The 20,570-nt window shown below is 45.6% G+C and overlaps 1 long non-coding RNA gene across 1 annotated transcript; it reads right to left on the bottom strand.

Moving 5' to 3' along the window:
• Positions 1-437: 437 nt before the first annotated feature.
• Positions 438-18,322, bottom strand: LOC136397892 (uncharacterized). The gene is made up of 3 exons (XR_010749932.1): positions 18,204-18,322; positions 7,630-7,738; positions 438-982 (listed from the first exon to the last, which is right to left on the bottom strand). It is a non-coding gene; the product is annotated as an uncharacterized lncRNA (long non-coding RNA).
• Positions 18,323-20,570: the final 2,248 nt, after the last annotated feature.

The raw sequence follows: 20,570 nt of genomic DNA, 5'->3' as shown, positions 1-20,570 counted from the left end.
TCTCTGTGGGATATCACGGGCACCCACTCCCGGAACTTTGAAGGAATTTCTCACCCACTATCTGCACGCGCCGACCAGGAGATTGGGAAAATGGCTGCCCCACTTGTCTTTCTTTGTCTGGGTTTGGTGTGAGTGTTAGCTTGTATTGACTGGGTTGCCACAGGCATGGTTTTTCCTCGGCTTGGATCTCCATGCCACAGCCTGGTTCGGCCGTTTGTGCCACGGCCTGGATCTATTCACCCCCTTTGCCTGCCTTAGTTTCTATACTCTCAGTTCCCAGTGAAAGCAGCCCTATTTAGGTTAGTGAGGAAGGCGGAGCATTTCTTACTCCCTATTTCCTTCGGGGTTTGATTATATATTTAGCCAATTTTTCACTCGACCATACCTTTGGGTGTATTGCGAAACATTTGGAGGCTCCAAGGATAGGTTTTTCTGTTTCTGGTTGAAGATCTTGTTGAGTTTTGGGGGAGATTTATCGGTATCGCTTTCTACCATGCCATTACTCTGACGTCATCTCTTAAAATTTCTTAAGCTGCATGATGCATACATGGGTGTCCATTAAATTATTCTTTAAACTTTTAGTAAGTCTAATATATTTCACAAAAATATAATGGGAAAAATTTTCTAGTAAGAATCCTAGGTGAGTAAAATCATCCAGATGGTCAAATAAGTCCAATGCTTGTATCCCCCTCTCAACAACGATTTGGCATCCATCCACAGGCAAAAGTGTCTTTGTGGGAGATGTGAGATCCAGCATCATATGCCAAGGGACTCAAGAGGAGTCTCATCCACCTATGTGTGGGATAGTAGACATACAGACCTCAGTCCTGGCTGTGGACCTAAAGTGGCCTTGTAAACTGGCTCTAGTCCCTTTCATCCACAGTCCAGGAGTTGCTGGAGAACAGTGTCTTAGATAATTATCCACAAATGGGAGCAGTCTTCTGGAAGTCCAAGAATCTCATGGAGAAGTTCCAGCACACTACTGGAGAAAAGAAATATATGAGTTTGGACACATTAGAAAGATTAGTCAGAAAAATGTGGAGGAGGCAACTGCTATTTCAAATATGAATATAACACAAGACTTCAAAGATTCTGAAAAATGAAGGAAATGTGAAACTACCAACAGATCACAAAAATCTTCCAGTAACCAATGCCAAAGACATGAAAATCTGCAATTTACTCAATGAAAAGTTTTAAATATCTGTTTTAAGAAAGCTCAATGATCTAGAAAAAAACAAATAAAATATAACAAAACCAGGTAAACAATACACAAAATTTAACAAAGAAAAATATTTTTTTAAAAAACAGAAATTCGCCTGACCAGGCGGTGGTGCAGTGGATAGAGCGTTGGACTGGGATGCGGAGGACCCAGGTTCGAGACCCCGAGGTCGCCAGCTTGAGCGCAGGCTCATCTGGTTTGAGCAAAAGCTCACCAGCTTGGACAAGGGATTACTCAGTCTGCTGTAGCCCCATGGTCAAGGCACATATGAGAAAGCAATCAGTGAACAGCTAAAGTGTCACATCAAAAAACTAATGATTGATGCTTCTCATCTCTCTCTGTTCCTGTCTGTCTCTATCTATCCCTCTCTCTGACTCTCTCTCTCTCTCTGTAAAAATAAATAAATAAATAATAAAAAACAGAAATTCTAGAGCTGATGAATACAATAAATTAAATAAATAATACAATAGAGAGCATCAACATCAGAATAAATCAAGCAGAAGAAAACATCTGTAAATTAGAAGACAGGAACTTTAAAATAATCCAGAGAACAACAAAATATAAAATAAATTAAATTAAATTGAGTGAAAAATATCTATGTAATCTACAGATTACTGCCAAAAGAAACAATCTGTAAATTATTAGAGTTCAGAAGAAGAGAAGGAGAAGGAGAAGGAGAAGGAAGCAGAAAATTCATTTTTTAAAAATAATAACTGATCACTTCCTAAATCGAGGAAGAGATTTGGACATTCAAATTCATGAAGCTAGGCCCTGGCCGGTTGGCTCAGCGGTAGAGCGTCGGCCTGGCGTGTGGGGGACCCGGGTTCGTTTCCCAGCCAGGGCACATAGGAGAAGCGCCCATTTGCTTCTCCACACACACCCCCCTCCTTCCTCTCTGTCTCTCTCTTCCCCTCCCACAGCCAAGGCTCCATTGGAGCAAAGATGGCCCGGGCGCTGGGGGTGGCTCCTTGGCCTCTGCCCCAGGCACTGGAGTGGCTCTGGTCGTGGCAGAGCATCGCCCCCTGGTGGGCAGAGCATCGCCCCTGGTGGGCGTGCCGGGTGGATCCTGGTTGGGCGCATGCGGGAGCCTGTCTGACTGTCTCTCCCCGTTTCCAGCTTCAGAAAAATACAAAAAAAAAAAAAAAAAAAAAGCAAATTCATGAAGCTAATAAATTCCCAAACTGAACATAAAGATAATATTCTTTTGCCTGACCAGTAGTGACACAGTGGATAGATCACTGACTTGGGATGCTGAGGTCCCAGCTTCAAAACCCCAAGGTCACCAGCTTGAGCACAGGTTCATCTGGCTTGAGCATGGGGTCATCAGCATGTTCACTGGCTTGAGCAAGGGGCCACTGGCTCGGCTTAAGCCCCTGGTCAAGGCACCTATAAGAAGAAAGAAAGAAAGAAAGAGAGAGAGAGAGAGAGAGAGAGAGAGGGAGAAAGGAAGGAAGGAAGGAAGGAAGGAAGGAAGGAAGGAAGGAAGGAAGGAAGGAAGGAAGGGAGAAAGAAAGAAAGGAAGGAAGGAAGAAAGAAAGAAAGAAAGAAAGAAAGAAAGAAAGAAAGAAAGAAAGAAAGAAAGAAAGAAAGAAAGAAAGAAAGAAAGAAAGAAAGAAAGAAAGAAAGAAAGAAAGAAAGAGAGGGAAATATTCTCCAAGACCCATTATAATAAAACTGAAAAAAAAAAAAATCAAAGACGGAGATCATTTTAAAAAGCAACAAGAGAAAAGAAATTTGTAATTTACAAGGGAACTATAAGCTATCAGCAGATTTCTCAGCAGAAAACCAAGAGTGAAACAATATAGTCAAGGTGCTAAAAGAAAAAAAGCTGCCAATCAAGAATACTCTGTCAAAGTTATCTTCCAGAAATGGAGAGATAAAACTATCCCAGACAAGCAAAAGTTGAAGAAGTTGATAACCACAACACTAGCCTTAACGAAATGCAAAGGAGTTCTTCAAGCTGAAATGAAAGATTGTAAATTAATAACATTAAAACATTCTCCAGAATAGATCATATGATAGGTCACAAAACAAGTCTTTGCAAATTTAAGAAGATTCAAATCTTTCCAAGTATGTTATGTGGATGGAAATGTCTGGCCACAACAATATGAAACTAGAAATCAATAACAGGAAAAAAGGTGGAAAATTCACAAATATATGAAAATTAAACAATAAACAATATACTCCTGAACAAACAATAGGTCAAAAAGAAATAAAAAGAGAAATAAAAAATACCTTGAGACAAATGGAAATAACACAGCAAAGTTTATAAGATACAACAAAATTAACTCTAAGAAAGTTTATAGCAATAAACACCTATAATAAGAAAAAAGAAATGCCCTGGCTGGTTTGCTCAGTGGTAGAGCGTCAGCCTGCCATGTGGATGCCCTGGGTTCCATTCCCAGTCAGGGCACACAGGAGAAGAGACCATCTCTTTCTCCACCCCTCCCCCCTCTCTCTCTTCCCCTTCCTCAGCCATAGTTTGATTGATCCAAGCACATCAGCACTGGGGGCAGAGGATGGCTCAGTGGAGCTTCCTCCTCAGGTGCTAAAAATAACTCAGTTGTGAGCATGGCCCAATATGAGCAGAGCATCGGCACCACATGGGGGTTGCTGGGTGGATCCCGGTCAAGGCACATGCAGGAGTCTGTCTCTCTATCTCCCCTCCTCTCACTTGGAAAAGAAAATATTTTTTTTTTTAATTAAAGAAAAAGAAAGATATCAAATAAACAATTTAACTTTACACCTCAAGGTACTAGAAAAAGGAGAACAAACCAAGCCTAAAGTTAGTAGAAGGAAGGAATAACAAAAAAACAGAACAGAAATAAATAAAATAAATACCTGAAAAACAATAAAGATCAGCAGAAATAGAAACTGATTTTTTTTTGTGAAGATAAACAAAATCTTTAGCTAGACTAAGAAAAAAAAGAAGATTCAAATAAAATCAGAAATGAAAGAGGAGACATTACAACTAATAACACAGAGAAACAAAGGATCATAAGAAACTACTATGAACAATTATAACCCAACAAACTGGACAGCCTAGAAGAAATGAATAAATTCCTAGAAACATATATTCTAACAATCTGAATTATGAAAAAATAGAAAATATGAACAGCCTGACCAGGCGGTGGTACAGTGGATAGAGCGTCGAACCGAGACACGGAGGACCCAGCTTCGAGACCCCGAGGTCACTAGCATGAGTTCGGGTTCATCTGGTTTGAGCAAGGCTCAGCAGCTTGAGCCCAAGGTTGCTGGCTTGAGCAATTGAGCAAGGGGTCACTCGGTCTGCTGCAGCCCCCGGGTCAAGGCACATATGAGAAAGCAATCATGAACAACTAATGTGCCTCAATGAAGAATTGATGCTTCTCATCTCTCTCCCTTCCTGTCTGTCTGTCCCTATCTGTCCCTCTCTTTGACTCTGTCTCTGTCACAAAAACAAAACAAAACAAAACAAAAAAATGAACAGATCAATAATGAGTAAGGAGATTATAACAGTAATCAGAAATCTCCCAACAGAGCAAGGCTGAGGACCAGATGGTTTCCCTGTGAATTCTACTAAACATTTTTTTTTTAAATAAATGGCAATTCTTCTTTAACTCTTCCAAAAAAAATTAAAGAGGAAGGAACACTCCCAAACTCCTTTTACAAGGTCAGCATTACCCTGATACCAGATAAGGACATTACAAGAAAAGACAACTATAGGCCATTAGCCCTGATGAAAATAGATGCAAAAATTCTTTTAAAAATTATTGATTGATTAATTTTAGAGGAGGGGGAAAGGAAAGAGAGAGAAAAATATTGATTTGTTGTTCCACTTACTTCTGTATTCATTGCTTGATTTCTTGTATGTGCCCTGGCCAGAGATAAAACCTGCAACTTTGACATATGGGGATGATGCTTTAACCAATTGAGCTATCTGACCAGAACCTTTAGCAAAATTATAAAACTGGAATACTGAAGCCAACAGTTCATTAAAAGGATTAAACACCATGATCAAGTGGGATATAACCCTGAGATGCAAGGATGCTTTAATACACACAAATTAATAAATGTAATACATCACATTAAAAGAGTAAAGGATAAAAAGCATATGATCACCTAATACAAGCAGAAAAATATTGTCAAAATATAGCACACTTTCATGATAAAAACTCTCAACAAATTAGGTATAGAATGAACATATTTCAACATAATAAAGACCATATATGACAAGCCCATGGCCTACATTATTGAGATAAAATTGGCATAAAATAATGCATAAGTTTAAAGTCTAAAATGTGATAGTTTGATGGAACAACTAAGTGAAACAAGTTGATGCTTTTCTCTCTCTCTCTCTCTCTCCCTCCCCCCCCCCTTCAAATCAATGGTAAAAAATGTTTTAATGTGATGGTTCGATACACTGACATATTGCCAATGTCTACCACAGGAGAAAAAGTGGGAAATCCACAAACACATAGAGTCAAGCATGAGCAGGTAGAAGAGGCAAAGTAAACATTGATTCATTATATTGACAGTATTGATGGTGGCTGATGATCAGGCAAGTCTACTACCCAAATTCTCACCATGTATGTTTGAGTTACACAGTTACACAATTTTTTTAACTTCCTTTTGCATCTCCTAACTCCACTCAAATTCCCCATTCATTCTCTCCCATTGTATGGTCTTATAGGACTACTCACAGGAGCCCTGCTTGTCTAGTATTTCCAGTTCTTTCCATTATCATGACATTATAATAGAAAGATTATTTTCATGCCCTAAGCAACCAAGTTAAGTACCTGCATTCTTGTCCTCAAGATAATCCTAATGCTAACTAGTATATTTCACAAGCTTGTATAAACCATGCTAAGCTTCAGTGGGTTGAAATATGCAAGGGCAAAACATGGGCCTCCCATATTCTCTTTCCGAGGTCTGGCTTTTGGAGTTGCTTTTTTTTGTTTTGTTTTGTTTTTGTACTTTGGGAAGTTTTTTTCTTTACTCTTCTGAAGGGAAGGGGGAATGTTGTTGAGTTTTGTGGTTTTGTTGGTTGGTTGGTTGGTTGGTTGGTTGGTGCCCACCTGTTTTCCTTAGTTTATCAACTTATTTTTAAATTTAACATGAAGGCAAACATGTTGCATTATCAGTGTTCTGTCATTCTTTTTTATAATGTGCTATTCTTTCATTGTGATTCCTACTTTTTCTTCTCACCTCTTTAGCCATGTAAACATCCCTATATATTTAGTCTTTTTCAGATTGTTTTCCTATGACCTCAGGTTCAGGGTTATTGACTCTCCTGTTTATTGTGTCTGCAAATTCTTGTTCATGGTGGATCTTTCCACCAGGTGTTTTATGTTTTTTATTGAAAACTCATCTTCACTGAGCTTGATTTTTCGATGGAAATCTCCTATGACCAGAGTGATTTTCCATGTGCTCCCGCACGTGTCCTGGCAGTAACGTAACTAGGGCCACTCCTATAAGCATCTCACCGCTCAGGGTGTCCGACCGTTCTGATGGACAATACACATTCTGCTTCAGAACCTCTCAAAGCCTAAGGTTGGGATTTCACTTTTTCAACATTTTTTGTTTTTCACCCAGAAGCAAACTTTCTTGGCATCTTCTCAAGTCAATGACTGGATTTTCTTTTTCCAGTTCCCCTCCTGCATGGAGAGTGAGGCCCCGCAGTTGCCCACCTTGCTGCTTTCTTGCTTAGGTCCCTACAGCACTGCCCCAAGGCCTTAGCTCTCATCTCCGCAGGCCCTTTCCCAGCCCAATGAGAGCACAGACGACACACCCACATGCTGGCTTGCTGCGCTCCTCACCGCTTCCGGCTGTTTTTCCATTCCCTTTTCAGTTCCAGCAGCCTGATTAATTTGGTTTTCATTTCATCCCGCATTTCTATGCATTTGCAATAGGAAGAGTTCCGCATTCTTCCACTCCTCCCAAGTCCCTTTTCCTTTACAGAGACACTCAAAATCAACCAGGTTCTAACGCCTCCTCCAGAAGCCAGAAGCAGATGCCCACAGGGTCTAGGGTAAATCCTACCTGCAGAAAGTATCTCCTGAATTCAGTCAGAATCTTTTTGAGAAGGGACTGGGCTTGTCTGATTTCTAACTGGATAATTTCCACTTAACAACCACCTTTCTGTTCTGGTGCTGGGACCAAATCGGAATGCTCCTTCCCTGCCAATTTCAGTGGGTGAGATCATCCTCACAAAGCCCTCCGGGAGACATTAAGTCAGAATCTTTTACAAAAGAAAAGCACATGGCATGTGAGACTTGATGGATTGTCTCTCTGAGAAATAGACTGGTGGGGTCTCTATGTTGTTGTTATTACTGCTTTGGGAAGAAGGTTTCCTGGGTTTTTGTTTTTATTTTTAATGGAAAAATAGCAATAAGGCTGGGAGCTTGGCTCTTTATTGAGAGAATACATACCTTCAGGGGTCAGCAGGCTGTAAGGTCACAGCTGAGCCCTCTGACAGTGTTCCAAATCGTCTCTTTCAAACAGGATTGGTGTGGGAAAGCAGGAGAAGTCAGCAAGAATCTCAGAAAACAAAAGTCACGGAAAACAGAAGTCAGATTTTAAAGTTCAGAACATAGACAAACCCCTTCCAGGTATTGTAGGTAATGGCTTTCTTCTACATAGAAAGCCCAGTGGGCACCAGACCTATGCACCTAGACTTGAGAATTAATGGCTGTAAAGCCAGAAGGCACGGCCAGGGCCACCATCACAGCAGCCTTCTGGCCCATGCAGGTTCGCATTGGATTCGGACAGTCGGTAAAGAAACCATGGAGCCAAAAACTGGTGGGCCATAGCCTTTAATCCTACCTTGCACCCGGCGGGCAAGTAAAAATACACACTGGGCTCCAAAACCCAGTCACACTCAGTGCTCACAAAGCCACTGACTTATCCGAGTTTCCTAGAATCAAAGGTTTCTAGCTCACCAACCTTATTCTCCTCAGTTCCCCATCTCCTTCCTTATCCCAGATACAAACTCTACACAGACTGGCATCTCACTCAGTACTCCGCCATCTTGGCTGCTTCTCCTGGCCTACTCCACGTGGCCTCCTTCCGCTGCTGGCTCTACTTTCTCTGCTCTCTCATGCTAACCTCAGGAACCAACCGGCAAGTTCCCATTCTACCCCTATTTTATAGTGTAGCTTCACAACCTTTAATCCAATATACAAAATAGGGTAGTCTCTAATACAAAGTCACTTCTCTGAGGCATGATTGGATTGTACCGCCCTACAGCAAAAAGGGTGGGAAAGGCTTAATCCCAAAACCAAGCCCCAGGTTACAACGATCTCCAACACACATTAATATCACCTGGGCGATGGCCTCCTCGTGTTATCTTTAACAAAGTGAGCATAATACATTTTATCCGCCCAACAATGGCCCAAGACTAAATATGTAGAAATCTCTTTATAGAATCCTTGGCCTACAGACTTACTGCTGTCTTCTTTCCATGACATTCTCTTTACTCCTTGTAAAGCCAGTAGCCAAGGCCTCCATCACAGCCGCCTGGCCCATGCAGGTTTGCATTGGATTCGGACAGACAGTAATGAAACAATGGAGCCAAGAACTGGTGGCCATTAGCTTTAATCCTAGCTTGCACCCAGAGGGCAAGTAAAACACACACTGGGCTCCAAAACCCACTCATTTAGCACTCACAAAGCTACTGACTAATCTGAGTTTCCTAGAATCAAAGGTTTCTAGCTCACTAGCCTTATTCACCTCTGTTCCCCATCTCTTTCTCTCTACACAAACTCTGCACAAACTGGCTTCTCCTTCAACACTCCGCCATCTTGGCTGCTTCTCCCCTCCTCCTCCACATGGCCTTTTTCTGCTCTCTTATAGCATGGGCTCCTCCTAGAATGTAATCACTCTTCTCCCACAACAACATGATCTCTCTTCCTTTTAAAACCTTTTGGTGCAAAAGCCCTCTCCCAACACACATTAACATTATCATGTCCCTCCCAAGCAAGAAGGGCAACTAATATCATCACCTGGGCAACGGGCTTCCACGTAGGCAGCGCCATCTTTAACAAAGTGAGCATAATATATTTTATCTGCCCTACACTCCTGTTGTTCAAAGCTCGATACCCTTCTTAGAGTCAGAACTAGCTCCAGGGAAAAGGTTGAGTAATCAGCCATCACACTTGAGTATGATTTAACCCAGAGATGTTGCCTCTTTGAAAGTATAATCAGTGAAATAAAAAGTTGCCTGAGCCTGACCAGGCAGTGGCACAGTGGATAGAACATCAAACTGGGATGTGGAGGACCCAGATTTGAAACCCTGAGGTTGCTAGTTGAGTGCAGGCTCATCTGGTTTGAGCAAGGCTGATCGGCTTGAGCCCAAGGTCACTGGCTTGAGCAAGGGGCCACTAGGTCTGTGTTGGGCAGATAAAATATATTATGCTCACTTTGTTAAAGATGGCACTGCCCACGTGGAAGCCTGTTGCCCAGGTGATGATATTGGTTGCCCTTCTTGCTTGGGATGGGCGTGATTGTGTTAATGTGTGTTGGGCAGGCAGGATCCTTATAGCCTAAGGCTTAGTTTTAAGATTAAGCCTTTCCCACCCTTTTTGATGTGGGATGGTGCACTCTCGTGAGGAATCCCATTATGCCTCAGATAAGTGACTTTGTATCAGAGACTTCCTTGCTTGTATATTGGATTAAAGGTTTTGAATCTACATTATAAAGTGGGGCAGACCTGGGAGTTTGCTCTCTCTCGGTTCCTGAGATTAGCATTAGAGGAGAAAGCAGAGAGGAAAACAAAGAATGGCCACATGGAGGAGAGGAGAAGCAGCCAAGATGGTGGGGTGCTGAAGAAGAGCCTGTTTGTGCAGAGTTTGTGCAGAGAGAAGGAGATGGGAAACAGAGGTGAATAATACTGGTGAGCTAGAAACCTTTGATTCTGGAAAACTCAGATAAGTCAGTGGCTTTGGGAGCCCTGAAAGGGAAGGGAAGTGTTTTCCCACTGTGCGTATTGCTTGCCCGTCAGGTGCAAGCTAGGATTAAAGCTAATGGCCCACCAGTTATTGGCTCCGTTGTTTCATTACCGTCTATCCAAATCCTATGCGAACCTGCATGGGCCAGGCTGCTGTGATGGTGGCCATGGCAACTGGCTTTACAGTTTGCTATAACGCCCTGGTCAAGGCACATATGAGAAAGTGATCAATGAACAACTAAGTTGCCACAACAAAGAATTGATGCTTCCCATCTCTCTCCCTTCCTGTCTGTCTGTCCCTATCTGTCCCTCTCTCTGTCTCCGTCTCTGTCACACACACACACACACACACACACACACACACACACACACACTTGCCTGAAATTATATGGTGCAGCCTGACCTGTGGCGTAGTGGTTTTGGTCAAATAAGTTTGTAAATAATGTTTGCTCGCTTATAGTTTGCATTGGATGTGGGAGGACAGGCTATAAGCAGACAGGATTCTTATAGCCTAAGGCTAAGACTAAGACTTTCCCACCCTTTTTGATGTAGAGTGGTGTACTCTCATGAGGAATCCCATTAAGCCTCAGATAAGTGACTTTGTATCAGAGACTTCCTTGTTTGTATATTGGATTAAAGGTTTTGATTTCTATTCTATAAAGTGGGGCAGACCGGGAGCTTGCTCTCTCTTGGTTCCTTGCTCATTAGAGAGGAGAGTAGAGAAAGGCCATGTGGAGGAGGCAAGGAGAAGCAGCCAAGATGGTGGAGTGCTGAGGGAGAAGCCAGTTTGTGCAGAGTTTGTGCAGAGAGAAGGAGATGGGGAACAGAGGTGAATAAGGCTGATGAGGTAGAAACCTTTGATCCTAGGAAAATTCAGATAAGTCAGTAGCTTTGTGAGTACGGAATGAGTGGGTTTTGGAGCCCAGTGTGTGTTTTTACTTGCCCACCGGGTACAAGCTAGGATTAAAGCTAATGGCCCACCAGTTCTTGGCTCCGTTGTATCATTACCAACTGTCCAAATCAAATGCGAACCTGCATGGGCCAGCCGGCTATGATGGTGGCTGTTGGGCAGATAAAATGTATTATGCTCACTTTGTTAAAGAGGCCGTTGCCCAGGTGATATTAATGTGTGTTGGGGTGGGCTAAAGGCAGGCAGAATCCTTGTAGCCTGGGGCTTGGTTTTGGGATTAAGCCTTTCCTACCCTTTTTGGTGTAAGGTGGTACAATCCAATCATGCCTCAGAGAAGTGACTTTGTATTAGAGACTACCCTATTTTGTATATTGGATTAAAGGTTGTGAAGCTACACTATAAAATAGGGGTAGAACAGGAACTTGCCGCTTGGTTCCTGAGATTAGCAAGAGAGAGCAGAGGAGAGCAGCAGAAGGAGGCCACGTGGAGTAGGCCAGGAGAAGCAGCCAAGATGGCGGAGTACTGAGTGAGATGCCAGTCTGTGTAGAGTTTGTATCTGGGATAAGGAAGGAGATGGGGAACTGAGGAGAATAAGGTTGGTGAGCTAGAAACCTTTGATTCTAGGAAACTCGGATAAGTCAGTGGCTTTGTGAGCACTGAGTGTGACTGGGTTTTGGAGCCCAGTGTGTATTTTTACTTGCCCGCCGGGTGCAAGGTAGGATTAAAGGCTATGGCCCACCAGTTTTTGGCTCCATGGTTTCTTTACCGACTGTCCGAATCCAATGCGAACCTGCATGTGAATGGCCACGATGGCGGCTCCTGGCCTTACAGTGGCCGTAGCTACTGGCTTTACAAGTGGATAAAGCATCAACCTGAAACATTGCGGTCACTGGTTAGAAACCCTGGGCTTGCCTGGTCAAGGCACATATGGGAGTTGAAGCTTCCTGCTCCTCCTCCCATTCAATCTCTGTCTCCTCACTAAAATAAATTGTAGGGTGGTGGGCAAGGGGAAAGTTCACGTGAGACACTGGACCCGGGAACTTGGCTAGACCACCCACATTCATGCGCGCCAAAAGAAACTTCCCAGGAGCCCTTTGGAAAAAAGCTACTATCCATCAACCAGTGAGATTTTACCACGTCATATTAGCTCGACCACCCTAGAGACCTTTTAAATATCCCCCACACAGGTTACCCTATGCGACTTCTCTGGCCTTTGTCCCCAGGACCAGAGAACCTCGTCAGGCGGGAAGCGCTGTATTCAATAAAGCCTTTTATTATTCCACACTTTGTGGCTCTGGCCCCTTCCTTCTTCCTTGGTGGGGAAAAATACCTTACATAAATAAATAAAATTAAAGTTATATGGTGCAGAGAGGGAACTCAAACAAGACCCTCCGACTCCAAATCCCTAGCTCTTTCTAATCCTCCCCAATGTGTCTTAAGAAGAATAGACTGGAACCTCTTCTCTGGGCTATGAGGCTCAGCCAGGCCTGTGAACTTGAGCTTTCTCTGCCTGAGAGTGCAGCAGCTCTGGGTGGGCATCGGTAATGAACACACCCACATTTTACTTCTACCACCTGTCTCTGAATCACATCCCCCAAGTCAGATCTATTTGATGGGATCATAAAGGAAATAGGAATGATAAGAGAACTCACTTCTTATCTCTTAGGGAGTTCCACCTCATGGTCAAGTATGTTGAAGAGTCATTAGCTAATTCTTTGCTATTCCTTAGGGAAATTTCAGCATCCCAAAGGAATTTTCCTAAAACAATTTCATTTACATCAATCCAAAGCCCAATGTACTAAACTCTTTTAAGGTGTTAACTTCCGTAAGAGCCCTGGGTCTGCAGGCCCAGGTTTATAGCACACGGCCCCACACCCTGGCCAGAGCTGACGGAAACACAAGTGGAGACCTGGCCCAAGAGAAACCAACCAATTGGTTGGGTTGAGCCAATCAGATTCTCCCTTTCAAAAGAGAGGCCCAGCCTGACCAGGTGGTGGCACAGTGGATAGAGCATCAGCCTGGGACACTTAGGACCCAGATTCAAAACCTTAGGTCACCAGCTTGAGCACAGGCTCGCCAGCTTGAGCGTGGGGTCACTGGCTTGAGTGTGGGATCATAGACATGACCCCATGTGACCTGGCTTGAGCCCAAAGGTCGCTGGCTTGAGCAAGGGGTCACTGGCTCAGCTGAACCCCCCTCCCCCCATCAAGGAACATATGAGAAAGTAATCAATGAAAACAACTAAAGTGCTGCAACAACAAGTTGATGCATCTCATCTCTCTCCCTTCCTATCTGTCTGTCCCTTATGGTCTGTCTTTCAGGCAAGCAAAACAAAAAAACAAACAAACAAACAAAAATGAGAACAAGAAAGAGAAAGATAGTGGCCCAGAAGGTAGGATGAAGGCAGGTACTGGATCTGTAATTCCCAATCAGGCCAGAGTTGGGCCAGGTGAGCTGAGCCAAATGCAGGATGCAGACAGATGCCCAGACTTAAGAAGGCAGGTTGCCCCCTTAACCTAAGGTCAGCCAGAGACAGCAAAGAAACCTTATGAGGTCTCACGTTCCTCACCCCGCACCCAGACACCATGTTAGAACAGAGGAGGGAGGGAGGAGAAATCCCAAAAGATGAGAAATTACTCCAGAGCGAGAGATCTCATGATTCCAGTGCAGCTGGTGCTGAATGCAGTGGCAGCAGCTGTGATGGGAGAGACTGGACAGGCCTGGACAGATGGGTAAAGGGTGGCCCCCTGGGAAGAGAGATTAGGGACCCCAGAGCAAGGAAAAGGCCTCTGGCTGCTACCTCTCCTTTCACTGTTCTGCAGACGATCCTGGTTTCCCTCCTTACAGCAGCTCTTTCTAAACTTATTCCTTCCCTCACTCCTTCACTTTCGGGTGGAGATCTGACTCTTCTATCAGAGAAAAGGCCAAAGTACCCAAGGGGTCATCACCCACTCATCCCTCTTCCTTCTCTGTTACCAAGGAAACACACCTCCCACTTTACAGAGCTGAGCCTTCCATGTCTTGTGTGGATCCTGAGGCCTCAGCCCCCTGGGACTCTCCATCCATCTTCCACCTGCTCTCCTGCCTCTTCAGTCACTCCCTCTCTGTCTGTAAACGTGCTCCAGGGCCTCCAACCCTACGGACCCCTTCCTCAGCCCCAGTATCCCTCCAGCTACTGTCCTACCTCCTCATTCTCTTCACAGCTAAGCTTTTGGAGGGAGCTCTCCATGCTTTCTCAAGTCTCTTTTGGCCCTCCACTCACCATGCCCATTATCTTTGGAAAACGGCTCTGGGAAAACAAGGAGAGCTCTCAATTGTAAAATGTTACATCTTGGTTCTAGCTCTCCTCTTGCAACATTCAGCTGACCATACCCTCTCTGCCAGTCAGGGTCCAAGCAGGATACGGATGGCACACACAAGCTTGGTTGCTTTTCCCAAGCTCTCTCACACCTCTATAAATAGTCCCTTGCCTCACAGGGACCAGTTGCAGAGGGAAGAGCTAGAAACAGAGTGAGCTATATGGACAGGGTCACTGGGCAGGAGTGGGGTTCTGTGGGGGAGGGTAAGAGCCAGGGAAATATACACCCCACCTCACTGTGCTCTACCCTCCAACCTCCAGCCAGCGCTCCCCATTGGCTTAAACCCAACCCGAGTCCAGAAGGCGAGAGCCCATGCTGGGCGTGCGAGGTGCTTCTCCCAGGGCTCGGGGCACAGAGGGAGGAATGGGAGTGAAGGATTCAGACCCAGAAAGAGCCCGCAGCACCCCCCCCCCGTCCTTCTCCTGACTTTCTTCTCACTTGATTTCTGTCGCCCTCATTCTGCTGGTTGTTCGCTGCATGTTCTGACCATACTTAGTCAGTCTCTTCACTGATAGCTCTTCGTAAATGTCCTGTCCTAGATCCTAAACTCTATTCTTTCTTTCTCTTCATAAACTCTCTCTTTCCTCTTCTTTAGAAATTCATTTTCCCCAAGGGGCCCACTATTCCCTTCTAAGTGGTGAGATCCAGGGCTGCATCTGCCACTCTGGCCTCTCTCCAACCTCTTCTGACCCCTCATGGAACTCTTACCCACACGTTCCTCACAAGAAAAAAACGTGAGTGCCTCAAATGCAACATATCCAAACAGAACTCATTCTTATCTCCCTCAGATTTGTCCATGTTCCCCTCTTCATTTCCCACAGGCACCTGAGACTTTCCTGTTTCCTTCACAGTCCTGCTACTCAAAGGGTGGTCCACACCCTGCAGTCTGGACTGCAGGCCCCACCCAGACCCATGGAATCACAACCTGCATTTCAGCAGGTGGCCCGTATACATGGTAAAACCTGAAGGACTAGTTGACAAGCCTTCCTCTTCCCATCTAACATGTACCTGACTTAGAGGCTTCACATTAAAACAGAAAGAGGCGAACGCTGCTGCAAACAGGACCGTGGGGATCCCCTCCGCCTCCCAGCTGCTCTGTCCAGTGGGGCTGCCATCAGGAGGGTGCTGTGCTTAGATTCCTAGTGTTTTAAGAAACCCTTACCTTTCTTCTTGCCTATACCCTTAGAGGACTTTGAAAGGCACCAAGATTACCCTTTTTGTTTTGAGAGGGAGAGAGAGCTTGACCAAGTGGTGGTGCAGTGGATAGAGCATCGACCTAAGATGCTAAGGACCCAGCTTCGAAACCCAAGGTCACCGGCTTGAGTGCAGGGTGGTTGGCTTGAGCATGGGATCATTGACATGACCCCATGGTTGCTGGCTTCAGCCCAAAGGTTACTGGCTTGAAACCCAAAGTTGTTGGTTTGAACAAGGGGTCACTGGCTCAGCTGGAGCCCCCAGTCAAGGCACATATGAGAAAGCAATCAATGAACAACTAAGGTGCCACAACTATGAGTTGATGCTTCTCATCTCTCTCCCTTCCTGTCTGTCTGTTCCTATCTGTCTGTCTATCTGCCTCTCTCTCTTTTTTACTACTTGAAAAAGTCCCAGCTGACATTTGCCATGGACACCACGTAGAATACCTGACACCCAGTTCAACTTGTCTGGATTTTTCTCTCTCTGAGCCTGTTTCCTCATCTGTGAAATGGGGAGATACTAGCAACTCCTTATCATGTTTCTATACGATTAAAAGTGGTAAAATATGCCTTTCAAGTGGACGGTGGTCAAATATTTATTGAATGAAGAGAAGAGGTTATTTAACATAACAGAGCTTCAGTTTACTCAGTGACCAGTGAGAAATAATACGATACCAAGCTTGCTCAATGCAGGTTCCCCAGCTCGACTCTGTCAAACCCTCCCGTAGTCCCACCATGCTCATACACGGGCACCAGCATGCACCTCCACATGCATGCACACACCCACATCCACAGGCACATGCAGCCTTGTGCATTCACTTACATGCACTCATGCACTCCCATTCACTCACATGCACTCATGCACTCCCATTCACTCACATGCACTCATGCACTCCCATTCACTCACATGCACTCATGCACTCATTTACTCCCGTTCACTCACATGCACTCATGTACACATGCACTCCCGTTCACTCACATGCACTCATGTACACATGTACTCCCATTCACTCACATGCACTCATGCACTCATTTACTCCCATTCACTCACATGCACTCATGTACACATGCACTCCCGTTCACTCACATGCACTCATGTACACATGTACTCCCATTCACTCACATGCACTCATGCACTCATTTACTCCCATTCACTCACATGCACTCATGTACACATGTACTCCCATTCACTCACATGCACTCATGCACTCCCATTCACTCACATGCACTCATGCACTCCCATTCACTCCCATTCACTCACATGCACTCCCATTCACTCACATGAACATGATGGACACATGCACTCCCATTCACTCACATGCACTCATGCACTCCCATTCACTCACATGCACTCATGCACTCCCATTCACTCCCATTCACTCACATGCACTCCCATTCACTCACATGAACATGATGGACACATGCACTCCCATTCACTCACATGCACTCATGCACTCATTTACTCCCATTCACTCACATGCACTCATGTACACATGTACTCCCATTCACTCACATGCACTCATGTACACATGTACTCCCATTCACTCACATGCACTCATGCACTCCCATTCACTCCCATTCACTCACATGCACTCCCATTCACTCACATGAACATGATGGACACATGCACGCGCACACAGCAGCCACAAGAACTCTGGCTGCTTCCCCCTGACATCTCCTGCATGGTCTTCTGCTCTCTGGATTCACTCACCTGGGCGACTGCAGAGCATCTACCCACTGCTACTTGGGCCTCTCCAGCCCCCTTCCACACCGGGCACAGTGATCATTCTAAAGTACAAGCCTGATTGCTACTCTTGCTTGAAATCCTTACACTGTAGCCAGGCAAACTCACTCCACATCCCTGAACACACTGTGCATGCTCATCCCTCTGGGCCTTTCAATATAAGTATTAAAAATATTATTCTCCACGTAACTGATTCTTATTTGTCATGAATCAGCTTCAGGCCTGACCAGGCAGTGGCACAGTGGATAGAGCATTGGACTGGGACGCAGAGGACCCAGGTTCGAAACCCCGAGGTCACCAGCTTGAGCGCAGGCTCATCTGCTTTGAGCAAGGCTCACCAGCTAAGACCCAAAGTTGCTGACCTGAGCAAGGGGTCACTCAGTCTGCTGTAGCCCCATGGTCAAGGCACATATGAGAAAGCAATCAATGAACAACTAAGGTGCTGCAACAAAGCATTGATGCTCTCATCTCTCTCTCCCTTCCTGTCTGTCTGTCACTATCTGTACCTCTCTGTCCCTCTGTCTCTGTCACACACACACACACACACACACACACACGAATCAGCTTCTGCACAGCCTCCTCTGCCTCTGGCTTCCTATGCTGCTCCCACCTGAGGTGGCCCCTCTTCAAGGCTCTGGGTACCCACAGCAAAGGATACAGAACTCTCTGGCTCTCTGTCATCCTACTCTCCTGCAGGCTACAAGAGCTCCTCCAGGGCCACAACCTGCCTTATCTGACCACATCTCAGTGTCCACCACCCCCAAAGCCTGGGCACAGTGGGTACCCAGTGAACACTGGTTATAAATGCTGGTTATGGGAGAATGTGAGCAATATTGCCCTACCCCAGCTTACCCCCCAGAGGCAACTGCAGTCATGGGCTCTCCAGCGTGCACAGGAAACACAAGTCCCACCAGAAGGACCACACCACCTCCTGTACCCAGTGGCAAAGCAAGACACCAGGACAATTTAGGCTTTGTCCTTTAAGTTGGAACTGCAAAGCCAAGGACAAAATCCACAGCATGATCCAGCTTCTCTGCCTGCCCCACCCACCCAGACCGCCTTCCCCAGCACGTGGGCCATGCCTGTGCAGGGCGGCGTCCGAGCCATGGCCAAGCTCCTCCCTGCGGTTCTCATACATTTTCCTTTGACTTCCTTCAGAGGAGAAAAACAACTGCCCTGTCCAAAACGCAGGGAAGTTGGGGAAGAGGAGGTTGCTTGCCCAGAAATAAAGATATAGATTCTTTTTTCCTGGTTGGAGATTTCTCTAGAATCATCACACAGGTAGCACACCCCCCGGCCACCCCAGGAGCTCACATCTGACAAGACGCCCCATGAGTATCAGCATCACAGGGACCTGTGAGTGACAAGGCCAGGTAACATGAGCAGAGAGGGGGATGTGATAGAAATGAGTTCTGTCCACACCACTGAGGCCTGTAGAAGGAGGCCATGGTCCCCTCCATCACCCTCCTCCATGTCACAGACTTCATCTGTGCAAATGCCATGGACACCAACAGCAAATTTACACTGATTTAGGGAGAGCCCTCCGTGGACAGTCACTGTGCAGGGAGACTGGAAAGGCTCAACCTAGAAGACCTGACTAGGTCCCGCCTTCAAATATCAATGAGCTCTACCGGGGGCTGGGTACCACCATAGGTTTAAAAGAATTGGACAGCAGTTCCTGCTCTGGAGAAACTTACATCTTATTAGAAGCAGGGCATAAGGCCCACACGTGGGAAATAAAGAACCGCACGAGGCAGGATGTGGCCAGAAGCTAAACTGGGTGGCACAGATGTTAGCTGCTCTCAGACTTCAGAGAAGAAAGGAAGAGAGTTGTGCGGACAGAAGCAGAAGACTCTAGAAGAGGCACCTTTTGAAAGGCTGGCTAGGGAGGTAGGAAGAGCATTTCAGATGGGGACTCGCACTTCTCACCACACACGCTAGTAATTTGTTGTGGCGTGTCCAGAGCAGAGATATGGAGTTCTGCTGGTTAACTGGTTCTGGTTTATTTTGAAGAATGATTCACTTTGAGATCAGCCCTGCCAGGGTTCCATGTGGCCCAGGAGCCCAGCCGGGTTAAGTCATCTTCTTGCCCGGCCATGTAAATAAACCACAGAGCAAAGCCAAACCGCAGGGAGCTAGTCAGAACAGGAGAGGAAAGGCAGCCTAGAGAACCAGTGCTCTCTCCTTCTTCAGGGGAGGAGGCCTGCCCGTCCATCTGTCCACAGCTTCAGCATCTGGGCTTACAAACACAGAAGTTGACGCTCGTGGAAAAGATCGCTGCAGAGAAGCTGGAGAATTACTCAAAGATGTCAGCATATTTACCCCTCTCTTAACCTTTGATTGATTTGCCTGACTGATCAAAGTTCCCGGAACCCGAAGAGAATGCTGTGGTGGGCGACTTCGCCAATAGCCCCCAGAGCCCCACCGACTGGTATTCATGCGCTGCTGGGCCCCGCCCCTCAAGTGCGGGCTGGACCTAATGACAGACTTCAAAGTAGGAGAATACAGTCAAAAAGTGGTGGGATGTCACTTCTGAGATTAGATTATAAGACTGACGGTCACCTTGCTTACACTTCCTCTTTCTGGCTTCTCTAGGTCAGAGATTTTTAACCGGTGTGCCGCAAAAATTGTTTCTCCGTTAGAAATGACATGTTATGGCGGGACTTAGGGTGCTGTAGCCACTTGGACATGTGGCTGGAGGCCTGGAGAGCACAGCGCAGGGCCGGCTGCCACCTCTGTGGCCTTTGGAGGCCAAGTCGAAAGTGCCCCCCAGATGCAGGGGCGCAGTTTCCCTTCTGCCCCCACTCCGCACCGCAGGCCCACTGTGTTCTCGGGCCACTTGCGTGATTCTCACCGCATGGCGTCCAAGGAAGTAAGATAAATGCTTCTAAAGGTAGCGTTATCAGGACGGAAATTTATTGTGTATCCAAAGTTTTTCAGTCTGTATGCATGAAACGGCTTAAACTGTGTAAGATTTATTTCATTTCAGTGGTTTAGTTTTGAACTTTTGCCAAGTGTCTTCACAAATAATTTCAAGTAATACTCATGTTTTCTTTTGAGTGGTAAGAATTATTGTTTTATTCTCTTTTCATTTTTTAGGCACTAGCGTTCCACTTAATGTGGACAAGTTTATAATTAAAAAAACAAGACTCAGAAGACCATGAAGAAAGCAGGCCGAGTGCTGCTTTCTTTGCCCATCTGATGCCTCGTCTAGTACCT

The sequence above is a fragment of the Saccopteryx leptura genome, chromosome 3, assembly GCF_036850995.1.
Source record: "Saccopteryx leptura isolate mSacLep1 chromosome 3, mSacLep1_pri_phased_curated, whole genome shotgun sequence".
NCBI lineage: Eukaryota > Metazoa > Chordata > Mammalia > Chiroptera > Emballonuridae > Saccopteryx > Saccopteryx leptura.
Note: the sequence above shows the minus strand (reverse complement) of the source record. Positions and strands in the feature narration are given on the sequence as shown.